General features: G+C 42.3%; 6 non-coding genes across 6 annotated transcripts; all 6 read right to left on the bottom strand.

Annotated features, from left to right (window-relative positions):
- Positions 1–5,830: 5,830 nt before the first annotated feature.
- Positions 5,831–5,902, bottom strand: trnaq-uug (transfer RNA glutamine (anticodon UUG)). The gene has a single exon. It is a non-coding gene; the product is annotated as a tRNA-Gln (tRNA).
- Positions 5,903–6,223: 321 nt separating this feature from the next.
- trnaq-uug (transfer RNA glutamine (anticodon UUG)) lies at positions 6,224–6,295 on the bottom strand. Its single transcript has one exon. It is a non-coding gene; the product is annotated as a tRNA-Gln (tRNA).
- A 2,120-nt stretch (positions 6,296–8,415) lies between these two features.
- On the bottom strand, positions 8,416–8,488 carry trnaq-uug (transfer RNA glutamine (anticodon UUG)). Its single transcript has one exon. It is a non-coding gene; the product is annotated as a tRNA-Gln (tRNA).
- A 4,681-nt stretch (positions 8,489–13,169) lies between these two features.
- trnaq-uug (transfer RNA glutamine (anticodon UUG)) lies at positions 13,170–13,241 on the bottom strand. The gene has a single exon. It is a non-coding gene; the product is annotated as a tRNA-Gln (tRNA).
- Positions 13,242–15,540: 2,299 nt separating this feature from the next.
- On the bottom strand, positions 15,541–15,612 carry trnaq-uug (transfer RNA glutamine (anticodon UUG)). The gene has a single exon. It is a non-coding gene; the product is annotated as a tRNA-Gln (tRNA).
- Positions 15,613–16,441: 829 nt separating this feature from the next.
- On the bottom strand, positions 16,442–16,513 carry trnaq-uug (transfer RNA glutamine (anticodon UUG)). The gene has a single exon. It is a non-coding gene; the product is annotated as a tRNA-Gln (tRNA).
- Positions 16,514–18,076: the final 1,563 nt, after the last annotated feature.

Below are 18,076 nucleotides of genomic sequence, written 5' to 3'. Positions count from 1 at the left end.
TGTTATCAGACCTACTAGGTAACTGCACGCTTATAGACTGCACCCAGATAATGGGGGGCAGAAGAAAAGAGATAAAGGAGGGGGAGCTCTTCTCATTAACAGCTATCTCCTACACTGCAGACACTAGGTTGTATTGAGTGGTTCCTACGCTGCGCATAAATTAAAATGCACCCACAGAGAGGAAGTGGAAGGACTGAGGAAGAAGAGGATTCTTGAAAATGACAGTGAATCAAAAGGATGGGGTTGGGCGCCATTGTGGCGTTTCCTCTCCTTTCGGTCTGAGTGAGCCATGCCCACAGGCCCCAGAAGTAACATGACGTGTGTACTAATAAGAAAATGGACCAGCTGGTTGATGGATATTTCAGCATGAGTTTGTGCCTGTCTCACTTCACTGTTGGCCACAACAGAATGTCCATTCTACATCCAAACAGGGGCTTAGAAACAGAGTTCTTCCCTCTGGCAGTGGCTTAAGCTGCAGTTCCACTAATGACCATCAGATGCTTCTTCCAAATATTATCCTCCCAAAAAAGTCAAAAATTCTACAGTAAAAAGTGTTGCTGTTTATTTTCTGGGTGTGTACCCCTGGTGGGTGATGGATCATGCCTGCCTGCAGAAGACAGTAAAACTTCATTGATGTTTTAACATCACTGACATGGGCCGGATTTCTTCTGCTGCCTCTGATGGTCAGTCTGACTGTAACAGATGGTCTCTTTAGTAATCTATTATACTATACTATAATATTAAACTATTATACTATTATATGATGAAATTATATCTAACATTATTGTACAGGCTTTTCCCCCCCAGGATGTCGGAGGAAGCTTGACAAGCTACAAGAAAGAAAGAAATGAAAATAAAAAAAGCTAAATTATCATCCTCTTAATCTGGACTACTCCTCCCCCTACATTATTGGTCCTGACACACAAGCATGTGCAAACATGCTGAACATATAACCCTGCACTAACACATGCTGCACTTTTAGCAAGTGTGTGTATGTGTGTATGGACAAGACAATCATCACCTGGCAGAGCCCACATCTTCCTGATTGCCCCCTCTCTCTCTCTCTCCCACCCTATCCTTTTCTCTTTCTTGCTCTCTTGTCTCTCCTCCTTCACAATAGAGTCTGTGCCTTAATTTGCATGGTGCAATTGGATCTCGGAAGCAGTGTGCTGTGGCTAGACAAGTGTAGCAAAACAGGGGTACAAGTTACTATGAGGGAAGGTTAATACAGACAATAAGGGAGGCAGATAATGGGAATTGGGCTCCTGTTTTTCAAACCTCTTATCGGCCCCGGTGCGAGAAATCAGGACCCTGCTTTGAATGAAGAGGTGGGGGGTATTTAAAGGGGCAGCTCTGTCAAGAGCACTACTGTCATGTCCCTACACAAACGTGGTTTGTCTTGTGACATTTCCACAAATGTGAGGGGGGTGGGGGTGAGGGGTAAGGGTGCCAGTAGGGGGCGATGGTAGTACAGTAGCGTGGAGAGAGGGATGCGTCTTGGGTTATATCATCACATTCAGGTTTAAATGCTACAAAGAGCCAGGAGGAGTTGGTCTGGACGGCCAATGCCACGCTCTTTTAGCTGTGTGTACAGCAAGGGTTGGAACCTTCCTATGGAGCCATTTTATGACCATGTTAAATCAAAACCAAAAAAAGTATATAAACCAGCGTCCTACTTTAGCATAATTTGGAGGAATTTTTTTTGTTATTCTAAGCATTTTTTTCAGAATGTGAATCTCTAAGAAAATGTTGATTTCATTTGCTTCTGTCCGCACAGCACAAGGACACTGCACCTTTTGGTTAGTAGATGACCCTCTCTTAATCCTGAGCCACAGCTCCAGAAAGTGATAAGAACTGATTTATATTTAAAATATAACTAAATATTGTTGCTTGCATGTGTTTATAAACAGACAGCACCAAAACAAATCGAAGAGTCAAATCCTTCTTTGTTTACACTGTGGTGGATATGTCAGGAGGTGATGAAGACCACATTGTCTAAACAAGCAGTGTAGGTGTACAGCTCTGCTTACAATTGATCTGCAGCTTCATTCAAATTTCCCTCCTCAAACTGCAACTACACTCCACCCTTCACCTCCCGTCCCCTTACCTCCCATCTCTCTCCCAGTACCCTAGAAGGTTGAGGCAACCAATTACCATACGCTCACACAGGTCCTAACTATAATATGATGGCTGTTCATTTCTCATCCCTTACTTAAGGAGACGATGGAAAGAAGGAGCATAGCGGGGGAGGGCAGGGGGCTTCATATGGGAGTGGAATGTTGTTAAGGTATAACTGTACTGCCTCATATTCGCAATTAAGTTTGAGCCTCTGTGGAGTTTAGAATGTGTGTGTTTCCATGTTTGCATGTGTGCGTGTGTCAATAGTTGCGTGTGTGCATGCAGCAAGGGATTGGTTGGATGGACTGGCAATGGGGGAGAGTTCTTAATCATTCCCCATCCTCTTGTCATGTGGTGATGATGTGGTTCCCATCATCATGACATTTAAAATATTCAATAATTATCTCACTGACTGATGAGCGTACGGTGATGCTTATACCCCTGACACACATGTTTGCAAACACACTGAAATAAATAAATAATGGGACGGTGTCATTTTGCATGGACTTGCATCATTTTCAAGGAGCAGTTGTTAGATACCTTATGGCCTTTTGTGAGACTGCAGCCAAAACGCTGGAGCTCTCTGATAATTACGAGGCCATGTGGCTGAGGTGGTAGAGCAGTTTGAGTGGTCATCAACATTAGAAAAGTGGTATATTAATATAGGCCTTTTATCATTGTTAACATAAATGTGAAAAGATAAAGACAAAGCATCTGGGTGCGTACAGACATGACTGCTTTTGGAGTGGAAGAACTTGAAAAACTCTCAGAGTATTTTAGCATGTAGGGGAGGATTTTGGCTTTTCAATATTGCAGATGAAAATGTACTTACACAGTAGGCGCTGTGCAAGTGACCAAAACACTCAGTTGGAGTTCTCAGTGAATTGGATTTACCACCTTGTTTGGAAGATTCTTCTACGAAAGCCCAAGAACTGCTTACTTGCTTGAGACCAAACAAGAAATGGTACAAGCACCTACCGACAAACTCACATGGAAGTCATTGTTGTTGCAATATTTTAAACAATGGGAAGCTATATACTATACATTTGAACTAAGACAAAAAAAAACAGATGGATGGATATAAAATGTAACACAACACATGTTAAAGTCTGATAATGGCATAAAAGTAGCAGAGGAGGTCCTGCAGGTGCTCCAACTGCTAGATGACCTCTTCCAGGAAAACTTTGCAAGTAGGACAACTGATCCTCATAAAGGAGATTGCATCCTACAAGGATTGTTGTATTCAAGTGGAAAGTGATCCACTGGAATTAGTGTACCAACTGTGTCATGATAGTAAGATGGTACCTTGCTTTAGCTGGCTCTTCAGGAGTGAGTAGGAATTCTCCATTACAAGGGACATGGTGACTGCAAAGAGGTCTACCAACATATATTTGAAAAATAATTGACAAAATATAGGCTCATGCCTGCATTGTTACATGTAACAATGCATCTTGTTAAGTTCTTTTTTACATATTATAATTGATAGCTATTTGCTGTTAAAAATTGATTATTGGATTGTCTCATAGGGCTTAAAAAGGTGGGACATATTGGAATCCTTGATTTACATCATGTTATTGGCAAATGACCTCGCCGTGAGTGTTCCTTAGCTTTCTTAATGGATAAATGTCACAATCAAAATGCTACATTCACAGACAATAGATTGCATGCTACTCTTCTTAGACAAGGTACTCCAAACAGTTAATTGATAGTAGAGATAGTGTGAACCACCACCTGTGATTGGAACATTTCAGTTAATCTATAGATATAAATAATAATAATTATAAAAGTAATACAGGTAACCAATTCTGCTAATCTAATCTCTTCTGGCACATTGTTCCAAAATTTCCCAATTGGCAAAAGCACTGTCTCCTTTGTTTTTCAGTCTTAATTTCAGAAGGAATCGCGCAGTTTTCAAGTATCTCAGACTGCGTCCTGGCTCGTAGGAAGATAAGATGTCTAAAGTTTGGGGAAGGGTCAGCCCATGGATGGCCTTATAAGTAGTTACAATTATTTAAAAATCAGTCTGAAAATAAACAGATGCAAGGTTGCTAAAATATTGGAAATAAAAAGTGATCAGGTTATATTTTGGAGATTCTGGTAGAATAGCTTTCTCAAGGATTTTGGAATCTTTTGAAACAGGTCTTGTTTTTTCTTGTTTAAGCAGTTGTCCAACTAAAGCACTGTTGAAATGAATAGGAATAACACCGGAAATCAGGGACTTACACTGCTCCAAAAAATGAAGGTGACAATTAATGGTCAAAGTACAACACAAAGTCAGTTCAAATTCAGGGTCAACAATCTGTCCGTGTAGGAATCCCAAGTGATTGTAAATCAATTTCACCTGCTTTGCTCCAAATAAAGAGAAAAAAGGTGCAATGGAGAGACAAAAGCAAGACAGCCCCCAGAAAGGATATGGTTTTACATGTGGTGGCCACAGATAATTGCTGTCTGCTAATCCTTCCTGACTGATTCTTCTCTAGTCTTCTCTTCTGCTAGTAGCTGGTAGTATGACCTGCAGCATAATCAGGTTGCACAGGTAGTCTACTGGATTCAGAGTTCTAGCCATTACACCATGGAACCTTGATTCTCTGGGATATCTTAGTCTCAAAACATATTTCATGTGACAATGTAAAGTGGTTGATGTCCCCAATTGGATAGCTTTTTGTCAACGCTTTGATCCCTTTTAAAATCAGGTAACAGTGGGACAATAAATAATCAGAGAAAAAGTGGCTGATAACTATCACTTTGCTACATTCGGTCAGGGAAATTAAAAGCAGTATTGTGATATTTGCCAGGTTGAAGGTACCCTGTCAAAACAAAATCTAGTGAAGAACCGAATACCTGAAGAAAGATAGCACTATTTGACAAGGAGGTCAGGAATACACCCTGTTTGTTCAAGGTTGGCAACAACAACACGTGCAGGTGAAAATTGATCCTCCATTGCCACACGTACCGAATGGAAAGCTGTTGAAACACAGAGTTTCTCTGGTCACATCCGCTCAGAGATCAGCGGCTTCATGATCAGAGCAGAAGCTGCAGGTGGTTTGTACCGAGCTGGAGTTTCTGTTTCCTCCTTCTTCTCTCGGCTCGCTCCTTGTGCACAGTAGAAAACGAGACGTGACGCTCACAGTCAGGACTACTGACACCTAAATCATCCCTAAAAAAAATAACCGTAACTAAACCTCTGAACTTGAACGAGTTCATTTTAAGTGTGAACTGGCTCAACGCTGAAAACAGCTGCTGGACACCAGCATTGAGAGGCAGAAGTAGTAGGGCTGGATCATTACACTCCAGTGTTCTATAAACATGATACATCTGTAACAGGTCCCACCGAGATTTGAACTCGGATCGTTGGAGTCAAAGTCCAGAGTGCTAACCATTACACCATGGATCCCTGCCTATCAGGGATATCTTAGGCTCACAACATATATCAACCTATAAAGAAGAAAGAGAATACTATTTGACAAGGTCAGGAATAGATCGTGTTGTTCGAAGTTGGCAACAACAATGCGTAAAGGTGAAAATTGGTCCTCCACTGCCGCACGTATTGAACCTATAATACTTAATGGAAAGCTGTCAGAAGTGGGGTTTGAACCCACCCCTCCAATGGAGACTACGACCTTAACAAAGCGCCTTAGACCGCTCGGGCATAGGGACTGCAAAATCTGTTGACGTTGAATCCAGTTTTCTATAACCATGATACATCTGTAACAGGTCCCACCGAGATTTGAACTCGGATCGCTGGAGTCAAAGTCCAGAGTGCTAACCATTACACCATGGAACCCTGCCTATCAGGGATATCTTAGGCTCACAACATATATCAACCTATAAAGAAGAAAGAGAATACTATTTGACAAGGAGGTCAGGAATAGATCGTGTTGTTCGAAGTTGGCAACAACAATGCGTAAAGGTGAAAATTGGTCCTCCACTGCCGCACGTATTGAACCTATAATACTTAATGGAAAGCTGTCAGAAGTGGGGTTTGAACCCACCCCTCCAATGGAGACTACGACCTTAACAAAGCGCCTTAGACCGCTCGGGCATAGGGACTGCAAAATCTGTTGACGTTGAATCCAGTTTTCTATAACCATGATACATCTGTAACAGGTCCCACCGAGATTTGAACTCGGATCGCTGGAGTCAAAGTCCAGAGTGCTAACCATTACACCATGGAACCCTGCTTAACAGGGATATCTTAGGCTCGAAAGACATCAGCGATAGTGAGTGTTTATAAGTTGAAACAGGTCCTATGCATCAGGTGAAAATATATTGTAGAATGTATTGAGGGGGATGTCCCCAATTGGATGGCTTTTTCTCAACGCTTTGCTCCCTTTTGAAATCAGGTCACATTGGGAAAATAAATAATCAGAGAAAAAGTGGCTGATTACTATCACTTTGCTACATTCGGTAAGGCAAAGTAAAAGCATTATTGTGATATTTGAACGGTTGAAGGTACCCCTTCAAAACAAAATCCACTGATGTAATGAAGGACAAAGTACCTGAAGAATGAGAACACTATTTGACAAGGAGGTCAGGAATACACCCTGTTTGTTCGAGGTTGGCAACGACAACACGTGCAGGTGAAAATTGGTACTCCATTGCCACACGTATCGAACCTGTCATACTTAATGGAAAGCTGTCAGAAGTGGGATTTGAACCCTCGCCTCCTATGGAGACTGCGACCTGATCGAGCACCTTAGACCGCTCAGCCTTTTTGACTGCAAAGTCTGATGACATTGAATCCAAAGCGGGCCAAGACATCAGTGATAGTGAGTGTTAATAAGTTGAAACAGGTCCTATGAATCGGGTGAAAATATCTTTTAGACTGTATTGAGAATCTGTACAGGTAGAAAGATGTTATCAAGGTTTATGTTGAGACACTAAGTGTCCCACACCTCCTATGGAGACTGCGACTTGAACGCAGCGCCTTAGATCGCTCGGTCATACTGACTGCAAAATCTGTTGACGTTGAATCCAGTTTTCTATAAACATGATACATCTGTAACAGGTCCCACCGAGATTTGAACTCGGATCGCTGGAGTCAAAGTCCAGAGTGCTAACCTTACCATGGAACCCTGCTTAACAGGGATATCTTAGGCTCGAAAGACATCAGCGATAGTAAGTGTTTATAAGTTGAAACAGGTCGTATGCATCAGGTGAAAATATATTGTAGAATGTATTGAGGGTGATGTCCCCAATTGGATGGCTTTTTCTCAACGCTTTGCTCCCTTTTCAAATCAGGTCACATTGGGAAAATAAATAATCAGAGAAAAAGTGGCTGATTACTATCACTTTGCTACATTCGGTAAGGCAAAGTAAAAGCAGTATTGTGATATTTGAACGGTTGAAGGTACCCCTTCAAAACAAAATCCACTGATGTAGTGAAGGACAAAGTACCTGAAGAATGAGAACACTATTTGACAAGGAGGTCAAGAATACACCCTCTTTGTTCGAGGTTGGCAACGACAACACGTGCAGGTGAAAATTGGCACTCCATTGCCACACGTATCGAACCTGTCATAATTAATGGAAAGCTGTCAGAAGTGGGATTTGAACCCTCGCCTCCTATGGAGACTGCGACCTGATCGAGCACCTTAGACCGCTCAGCCTTTTTGACTGCAAAGTCTGATGACATTGAATCCAAAGCGGGCCAAGACATCAGTGATAGTGAGTGTTAATAAGTCGAAAAAGGTCCTATGAATCGGGTGAAAATATCTTTTAGACTGTATTGAGAATCTGTACAGGTAGAAAGATGTTATCAAGGTTTATGTTGAGACACTAAGTGTCCCACACCTCCTATGGAGACTGCGACTTGAACGCAGCGCCTTAGATCGCTCGGTCATACTGACTGCAAAATCTGTTGACGTTGAATCCAGTTTTCTATAAACATGATACATCTGTAACAGATCCCACCGAGATTTGAACACGGATCGCTGGAGTCAAAGTCCAGAGTGCTAACCATTACACCATGGATCCCTGCCTATCAGGGATATCTTAGGCTCACAACATATATCAACCTATAAAGAAGAAAGAGAACACTATTTGACAAGGAGGTCAGGAATAGATCGTGTTGTTCGAAGTTGGCAACAACAATGCGTAAAGGTGAAAATTGGTCCTCCACTGCCGCACGTATTGAACCTATAATACTTAATGGAAAGCTGTCAGAAGTGGGGTTTGAACCCACCCCTCCAATGGAGACTACGACCTTAACAAAGCGCCTTAGACCGCTCGGGCATAGGGACTGCAAAATCTGTTGACGTTGAATCCAGTTTTCTATAACCATGATACATCTGTAACAGGTCCCACCGAGATTTGAACTCGGATCGCTGGAGTCAAAGTCCAGAGTGCTAACCATTACACCATGGAAGCCTGCTTAACAGGGATATCTTAGGCTCGAAAGACATCAGCGATAGTGAGTGTTTATAAGTTGAAACAGGTCCTATGCATCAGGTGAAAATATATTGTAGAATGTATTGAGGGTGATGTCCCCAATTGGATGGCTTTTTCTCAACGCTTTGCTCCCTTTTGAAATCAGGTCACATTGGGAAAATAAATAATCAGAGAAAAAGTGGCTGATTACTATCACTTTGCTACATTCGGTAAGGCAAAGTAAAAGCATTATTGTGATATTTGAACGGTTGAAGGTACCCCTTCAAAACAAAATCCACTGATGTAATGAAGGACAAAGTACCTGAAGAATGAGAACACTATTTGACAAGGAGGTCAGGAATACACCCTGTTTGTTCGAGGTTGGCAACGACAACACGTGCAGGTGAAAATTGGTACTCCATTGCCACACGTATCGAACCTGTCATACTTAATGGAAAGCTGTCAGAAGTGGGATTTGAACCCTCGCCTCCTATGGAGACTGCGACCTGATCGAGCACCTTAGACCGCTCAGCCTTTTTGACTGCAAAGTCTGATGACATTGAATCCAAAGCGGGCCAAGACATCAGTGATAGTGAGTGTTAATAAGTTGAAACAGGTCCTATGAATCGGGTGAAAATATCTTTTAGACTGTATTGAGAATCTGTACAGGTAGAAAGATGTTATCAAGGTTTATGTTGAGACACTAAGTGTCCCACACCTCCTATGGAGACTGCGACTTGAACGCAGCGCCTTAGATCGCTCGGTCATACTGACTGCAAAATCTGTTGACGTTGAATCCAGTTTTCTATAAACATGATACATCTGTAACAGGTCCCACCGAGATTTGAACTCGGATCGCTGGAGTCAAAGTCCAGAGTGCTAACCTTACCATGGAACCCTGCTTAACAGGGATATCTTAGGCTCGAAAGACATCAGCGATAGTAAGTTTTTATAAGTTGAAACAGGTCGTATGCATCAGGTGAAAATATATTGTAGAATGTATTGAGGGTGATGTCCCCAATTGGATGGCTTTTTCTCAACGCTTTGCTCCCTTTTGAAATCAGGTCACATTGGGAAAATAAATAATCAGAGAAAAAGTGGCTGATTACGATCACTTTGCTACATTCGGTAAGGCAAAGTAAAAGCATTATTGTGATATTTGAACGGTTGAAGGTACCCCTTCAAAACAAAATCCACTGATGTAGTGAAGGACAAAGTACCTGAAGAATGAGAACACTATTTGACAAGGAGGTCAAGAATACACCCTCTTTGTTCGAGGTTGGCAACGACAACACGTGCAGGTGAAAATTGGCACTCCATTGCCACACGTATCGAACCTGTCATAATTAATGGAAAGCTGTCAGAAGTGGGATTTGAACCCTCGCCTCCTATGGAGACTGCGACCTGATCGAGCACCTTAGACCGCTCAGCCTTTTTGACTGCAAAGTCTGATGACATTGAATCCAAAGCGGGCCAAGACATCAGTGATAGTGAGTGTTAATAAGTTGAAACAGGTCCTATGAATCGGGTGAAAATATCTTTTAGACTGTATTGAGAATCTGTACAGGTAGAAAGATGTTATCAAGGTTTATGTTGAGACACTAAGTGTCCCACACCTCCTATGGAGACTGCGACTTGAACGCAGCGCCTTAGATCGCTCGGTCATACTGACTGCAAAATCTGTTGACGTTGAATCCAGTTTTCTATAAACATGATACATCTGTAACAGGTCCCACCGAGATTTGAACACGGATCGCTGGAGTCAAAGTCCAGAGTGCTAACCATTACACCATGGATCCCTGCCTATCAGGGATATCTTAGGCTCACAACATATATCAACCTATAAAGAAGAAAGAGAACACTATTTGACAAGGAGGTCAGGAATAGATCGTGTTGTTCGAAGTTGGCAACAACAATGCGTAAAGGTGAAAATTGGTCTTCCACTGCCGCACGTATTGAACCTATAATACTTAATGGAAAGCTGTCAGAAGTGGGGTTTGAACCCACCCCTCCAATGGAGACTACGACCTTAACAAAGCGCCTTAGACCGCTCGGGCATAGGGACTGCAAAATCTGGCGACATCGAATCCAAAACTGGCCAAGACATCAGCGATAGTGAGTTTTAATAAGTTGAAACAGGTCCTATGCATCAGGTGAAAATATCTTGTAGAATGTATTGAGGGTGATGTCCCCAATTGGATAGCTTTTTCTCAACGCTTTGCTCCCTCTTGAAATCAGGTCACATTAGGAAAATAAATAATCAGAGAAAAAGTGAGTGATAACTATCACTTTGTTACATTCAGTCAGGATAATTAAAAGCAGTATTGTGATATTTGCAAGGTTGAAGGTACCCCATCAAAACAAAATCTAGTGAAGAACAAATACCTGAAGAAAGAGAAAACTATTTGACAAGGCGGTCAGGAATACACCCTGTTTGAGAATCTGTACAGGTAGAAAGATGTTATCAAGGTTTATGTTGAGACACTAAGTGTCCCACACCTCCTATGGAGACTGCGACTTGAACGCAGCGCCTTAGATCGCTCGGTAATACTGACTGCAAAATCTGTTGACGTTGAATCCAGTTTTCTATAAACATGATACATCTGTAACAGGTCCCACCGAGATTTGAACACGGATCGCTGGAGTCAAAGTCCAGAGTGCTAACCATTACACCATGGATCCCTGCCTATCAGGGATATCTTAGGCTCACAACATATATCAACCTATAAAGAAGAAAGAGAACACTATTTGACAAGGAGGTCAGGAATAGATCGTGTTGTTCGAAGTTGGCAACAACAATGCGTAAAGGTGAAAATTGGTCTTCCACTGCCGCACGTATTGAACCTATAATACTTAATGGAAAGCTGTCAGAAGTGGGGTTTGAACCCACCCCTCCAATGGAGACTACGACCTTAACAAAGCGCCTTAGACCGCTCGGGCATAGGGACTGCAAAATCTGGCGACATCGAATCCAAAACTGGCCAAGACATCAGCGATAGTGAGTTTTAATAAGTTGAAACAGGTCCTATGCATCAGGTGAAAATATCTTGTAGAATGTATTGAGGGTGATGTCCCCAATTGGATGGCTTTTTCTCAACGCTTTGCTCCCTTTTGAAATCAGGTCACATTGGGAAAATAAATAATCAGAGAAAAAGTGGCTGATTACTATCACTTTGCTACATTCGGTAAGGCAAAGTAAAAGCAGTATTGTGATATTTGAACGGTTGAAGGTACCCCTTCAAAACAAAATCCACTGATGTAATGAAGGACAAAGTACCTGAAGAATGAGAACACTATTTGACAAGGAGGTCAGGAATACACCCTGTTTGTTCGAGGTTGGCAACGACAACACGTGCAGGTGAAAATTGGTACTCCATTGCCACACGTATCGAACCTGTCATACTTAATGGAAAGCTGTCAGAAGTGGGATTTGAACCCTCGTCTCCTATGGAGACTGCGACCTGATCGAGCACCTTAGACCGCTCAGCCTTTTTGACTGCAAAGTCTGATGACATTGAATCCAAAGCGGGCCAAGACATCAGTGATAGTGAGTGTTAATAAGTTGAAACAGGTCCTATGAATCGGGTGAAAATATCTTTTAGACTGTATTGAGAATCTGTACAGGTAGAAAGATGTTATCAAGGTTTATGTTGAGACACTAAGTGTCCCACACCTCCTATGGAGACTGCGACTTGAACGCAGCGCCTTAGATCGCTCGGTCATACTGACTGCAAAATCTGTTGACGTTGAATCCAGTTTTCTATAAACATGATACATCTGTAACAGGTCCCACCGAGATTTGAACTCGGATCGCTGGAGTCAAAGTCCAGAGTGCTAACCTTACCATGGAACCCTGCTTAACAGGGATATCTTAGGCTCGAAAGACATCAGCGATAGTGAGTGTTTATAAGTTGAAACAGGTCCTATGCATCAGGTGAAAATATATTGTAGAATGTATTGAGGGTGATGTCCCCAATTGGATGGCTTTTTCTCAACGCTTTGCTCCCTTTTGAAATCAGGTCACATTGGGAAAATAAATAATCAGAGAAAAAGTGGCTGATTACTATCACTTTGCTACATTCGGTAAGGCAAAGTAAAAGCATTATTGTGATATTTGAACGGTTGAAGGTACCCCTTCAAAACAAAATCCACTGATGTAATGAAGGACAAAGTACCTGAAGAATGAGAACACTATTTGACAAGGAGGTCAGGAATACACCCTGTTTGTTCGAGGTTGGCAACGACAACACGTGCAGGTGAAAATTGGTACTCCATTGCCACACGTATCGAACCTGTCATAATTAATGGAAAGCTGTCAGAAGTGGGATTTGAACCCTCGCCTCCTATGGAGACTGCGACCTGATCGAGCACCTTAGACCGCTCAGCCTTTTTGACTGCAAAGTCTGATGACATTGAATCCAAAGCGCGCCAAGACATCAGTGATAGTGAGTGTTAATGAGTTGAAACAGGTCATATGAATCGGGTGAAAATATCTTGTAGACTGTATTGAGAATCCGTACAGGTAGAAAGATGTTAGCAAGGTTTATGTTGAGACACTAAGTGTCCCACACCTCCTATGGAGACTGCGACTTGAACGCAGCGCCTTAGATCGCTCGGTCATACTGACTGCAAAATCTGTTGACGTTGAATCCAGTTTTCTATAAACATGATACATCTGTAACAGGTCCCACCGAGATTTGAACTCGGATCGCTGGAGTCAAAGTCCAGAGTGCTAACCATTACACCATGGAACCCTGCTTAACAGGGATGTCTTATGCTCGAAACACATCAGCGATAGTGAGTGTTTATAAGTTGAAACTAGTCCTATGCATCAGGTGAAAATATATTGTAGAATGTATTGAGGGTGATGTCCCAAATTGGATGGCTTTTTCTCAACGCTTTGCTCCCTTTTCAAATCAGGTCACATTGGGAAAATAAATAATCAGAGAAAAAGTGGCTGATTACTATCACTTTGCTACATTCGGTAAGGCAAAGTAAAAGCATTATTGTGATATTTGAACGGTTGAAGGTACCCCTTCAAAACAAAATCCACTGATGTAATGAAGGACAAAGTACCTGAAGAATGAGAACACTATTTGACAAGGAGGTCAGGAATACACCCTGTTTGTTCGAGGTTGGCAACGACAACACGTGCAGGTGAAAATTGGTACTCCATTGCCACACGTATCGAACCTGTCATACTTAATGGAAAGCTGTCAGAAGTGGGATTTGAACCCTCGCCTCCTATGGAGACTGCGACCTGATCGAGCACCTTAAGGCCTAATTATAGTCCTGCGACTGCAAACGCGGAAGGCCACGCAGCTGCATCGACGGATCCGTTTTGGTTTATGCTTCCTAAACGTGTTGCGCGTGTTGCAACGCAATTCACCGCCAGAACACTAGGCGGAGTAACTTTTTTTTTCGAAAACAAAACACACAAAGAAGAGACGTCTTCTTCTTCGTCGAATGTTTATTTACTTTCGCCACTCCGGCTCCTCATAGCCTATTTCTGGCGGACAAATCGGCCAGTCAGTGACGGGTTATACAAGTGGTCATACTTTCGGATCTCTTCTGCCAAGTGCTCTTCTATTTGGTCCATATTCGTTCTTCTAAATCTTCCGTGATTTCCGTGTATTGTGGGGCATGAAACCGGAAACTAGACTCCGGACGGGATGTAGTAAGCCGACCAATCACAAGCCTTGCGGACTGCGTGAGGCTCGCGTCGTTTTGTCGTATAGTTAGAAAAATTGGCGGACGCACGCAAGCCGCCAGAGGGCTCGAAAGGGGCGTGTTGCGTGTCTTGCGTGCATGCGTGCGTCCGTGCAACACAAGTATAATTTGGCCTTTAGACCGCTCAGACTTTTTGACTGCAAAGTCTGATGACATTGAATCCAAAGCGGGCCAAGACATCAGTGATAGTGAGTGTTAATAAGTTGAAACAGGTCCTATGAATCGGGTGAAAATATCTTTTAGACTGTATTGAGAATCTGTACAGGTAGAAAGATGTTATCAAGGTTTATGTTGAGACACTAAGTGTCCCACACCTCCTATGAAGACTGCGACTTGAACGCAGCGCCTTAGATCGCTCGGTCATACTGACTGCAAAATCTGTTGACGTTGAATCCAGTTTTCTATAAACATGACACATCTGTAACAGGTCCCACCGAGATTTGAACTCGGATCGCTGGAGTCAAAGTCCAGAGTGCTAACCTTACCATGGAACCCTGCTTAACAGGGATATCTTAGGCTCGAAAGACATCAGCGATAGTAAGTGTTTATAAGTTGAAACAGGTCGTATGCATCAGGTGAAAATATATTGTAGAATGTATTGAGGGTGATGTCCCCAATTGGATGGCTTTTTCTCAACGCTTTGCTCCCTTTTGAAATCAGGTCACATTGGGAAAATAAATAATCAGAGAAAAAGTGGCTGATTACTATCACTTTGCTACATTCGGTAAGGCAAAGTAAAAGCATTATTGTGATATTTGAACGGTTGAAGGTACCCCTTCAAAACAAAATCCACTGATGTAATGAAGGACAAAGTACCTGAAGAATGAGAACACTATTTGACAAGGAGGTCAAGAATACACCCTCTTTGTTTGAGGTTGGCAACGACAACACGTGCCGGTGAAAATTGGCACTCCATTGCCACACGTATCGAACCTGTCATAATTAATGGAAAGCTGTCAGAAGTGGGATTTGAACCCTCGCCTCCTATGGAGACTGCGACCTGATCGAGCACCTTAGACCGCTCAGCCTTTTTGACTGCAAAGTCTGATGACATTGAATCCAAAGCGGGCCAAGACATCAGTGATAGTGAGTGTTAATAAGTTGAAACAGGTCCTATGAATCGGGTGAAAATATCTTGTAGACTGTATTGAGAATCTGTACAGGTAGAAAGATGTTATCAAGGTTTATGTTGAGACACTAAGTGTCCCACACCTCCTATGGAGACTGCGACTTGAACGCAGCGCCTTAGATCGCTCGGTCATACTGACTGCAAAATCTGTTGACGTTGAATCCAGTTTTCTATAAACATGATACATCTGTAACAGGTCCCACCGAGATTTGAACTCGGATCGCTGGAGTCAAAGTCCAGAGTGCTAACCATTACACCATGGAACCCTGCTTAACAGGGATATCTTAGGCTGGAAATACATCAGCGATAGTGAGTGTTTATAAGTTGAAACAGGTCCTATGCATCAGGTGAAAATATATTGTAGAATGTATTGAGGGTGATGTCCCCAATTGGATGGCTTTTTCTCAACGCTTTGCTCCCTTTTGAAATCAGGTCACATTGGGAAAATAAATAATCAGAGAAAAAGTGGCTGATTACTATCACTTTGCTACATTCGGTAAGGCAAAGTAAAAGCATTATTGTGATATTTGAACGGTTGAAGGTACCCCTTCAAAATAAAATCCACTGATGTTATGAAGGACAAAGTACCTGAAGAATGAGAACACTATTTGACAAGGAGGTCAGGAATACACCCTGTTTGTTCGAGGTTGGCAACAACAACACGTGCAGGTGAAAATTGGTACTCCATTGCCACACGTATCGAACCTGTCATAATTAATTGAAAGCTGTCAGAAGTGGGATTTGAACCCTCGCCTCCTATGGAGACTGCGACCTGATCGAGCACCTTAGACCGCTCAGCCTTTTTGACTGCAAAGTCTGATGACATTGAATCCAAAGCGGGCCAAGACATCAGTGATAGTGAGTGTTAATGAGTTGAAACAGGTCATATGAATCGGGTGAAAATATCTTGTAGACTGTATTGAGAATCCGTACAGGTAGAAAGATATTAGCAAGGTTTATGTTGAGACACTAAGTGTCCCACACCTCCTATGGAGACTGCGACTTGAACGCAGCGCCTTAGATCGCTCGGTCATACTGACTGCAAAATCTGTTGACGTTGAATCTAGTTTTCTATAAACATGATACATCTGTAACAGGTCCCACCGAGATTTGAACTCGGATCGCTGGAGTCAAAGTCCAGAGTGCTAACCATTACACCATGGAACCCTGCTTAACAGGGATGTCTTATGCTCGAAAGACATCAGCGATAGTGATTGTTAATAAGTTGAAACTAGTCCTATGCATCAGGTGAAAATATATTGTAGAATGTATTGAGGGTGATGTCCCCAATTGGATGGCTTTTTCTCAACGCTTTGCTCCCTTTTCAAATCAGGTCACATTGGGAAAATAAATAATCAGAGAAAAAGTGGCTGATTACTATCACTTTGCTACATTCGGTAAGGCAAAGTAAAAGCAGTATTGTGATATTTGAACGGTTGAAGGTACCCCTTCAAAACAAAATCCACTGATGTAATGAAGGACAAAGTACCTGAAGAATGAGAAAACTACTTGACAAGGAGGTCAGGAATACACCCTGTTTGTTCGAGGTTGGCAACGACAACACGTGCAGGTGAAAATTGGTACTCCATTGCCACACGTATCGAACCTGTCATAATTAATGGAAAGCTGTCAGAAGTGGGATTTGAACCCTCGCCTCCTATGGAGACTGCGAACTGAACACAGCGCCTCAGACCGCTCGGCAATTCTGACTGCAAAGTCTAATGACATTGAATCCAAAACGGGCCAAGACATCAGCGATAGTGAGTGTTAATAAGTTGAAATAGGTCCTATGCATCAGGTGAAAATATATTGTAGAATGTATTGAGGGTGATGTCCCCAATTGGATGGCTTTTTCTCAACGCTTTGCTCCCTTTTGAAATCAGGTCACATTGGGAAAATAAATAATCAGAGAAAAAGTGGCTGATTACTATCACTTTGCTACATTCGGTAAGGCAAAGTAAAAGCAGTATTGTGATATTTGAACGGTTGAAGGTACCCCTTCAAAACAAAATCCACTGATGTAATGAAGGACAAAGTACCTGAAGAATGAGAAAACTACTTGACAAGGAGGTCAGGAATACACCCTGTTTGTTCGAGGTTGGCAACGACAACACGTGCAGGTGAAAATTGGTACTCCATTGCCACACGTATCGAACCTGTCATAATTAATGGAAAGCTGTCAGAAGTGGGATTTGAACCCTCGCCTCCTATGGAGACTGCGAACTGAACACAGCGCCTCAGACCGCTCGGCAATTCTGACTGCAAAGTCTAATGACATTGAATCCAAAACGGGCCAAGACATCAGCGATAGTGAGTGTTAATAAGTTGAAATAGGTCCTATGCATCAGGTGAAAATATATTGTAGAATGTATTGAGGGTGATGTCCCCAATTGGATGGCTTTTTCTCAACGCTTTGCTCCCTTTTGAAATCAGGTCACATTGGGAAAATAAATAATCTGAGAAAAAGTGGCTGATTACTATCACTTTGCTACATTCGGTAAGGCAAAGTAAAAGCAGTATTGTGATAATTGAACGGTTGAAGGTACCCCTTCAAAACAAAATCCACTGATGAAATGAAGGACAAAGTACCTGAAGAATGAGAACACTATTTGACAAGGAGGTCAGGAATACACCCTGTTTGTTCGAGGTTGGCAACGACAACACGTGCAGGTGAAAATTGGTACTCCATTGCCACACGTATCGAACCTGTCATACTTAATGGAAAGCTGT

Source organism: Platichthys flesus, chromosome 4 (assembly GCF_949316205.1).
Source record: "Platichthys flesus chromosome 4, fPlaFle2.1, whole genome shotgun sequence".
Classification (NCBI taxonomy): Eukaryota; Metazoa; Chordata; class Actinopteri; order Pleuronectiformes; family Pleuronectidae; genus Platichthys; species Platichthys flesus.
Note: the sequence above shows the minus strand (reverse complement) of the source record. Positions and strands in the feature narration are given on the sequence as shown.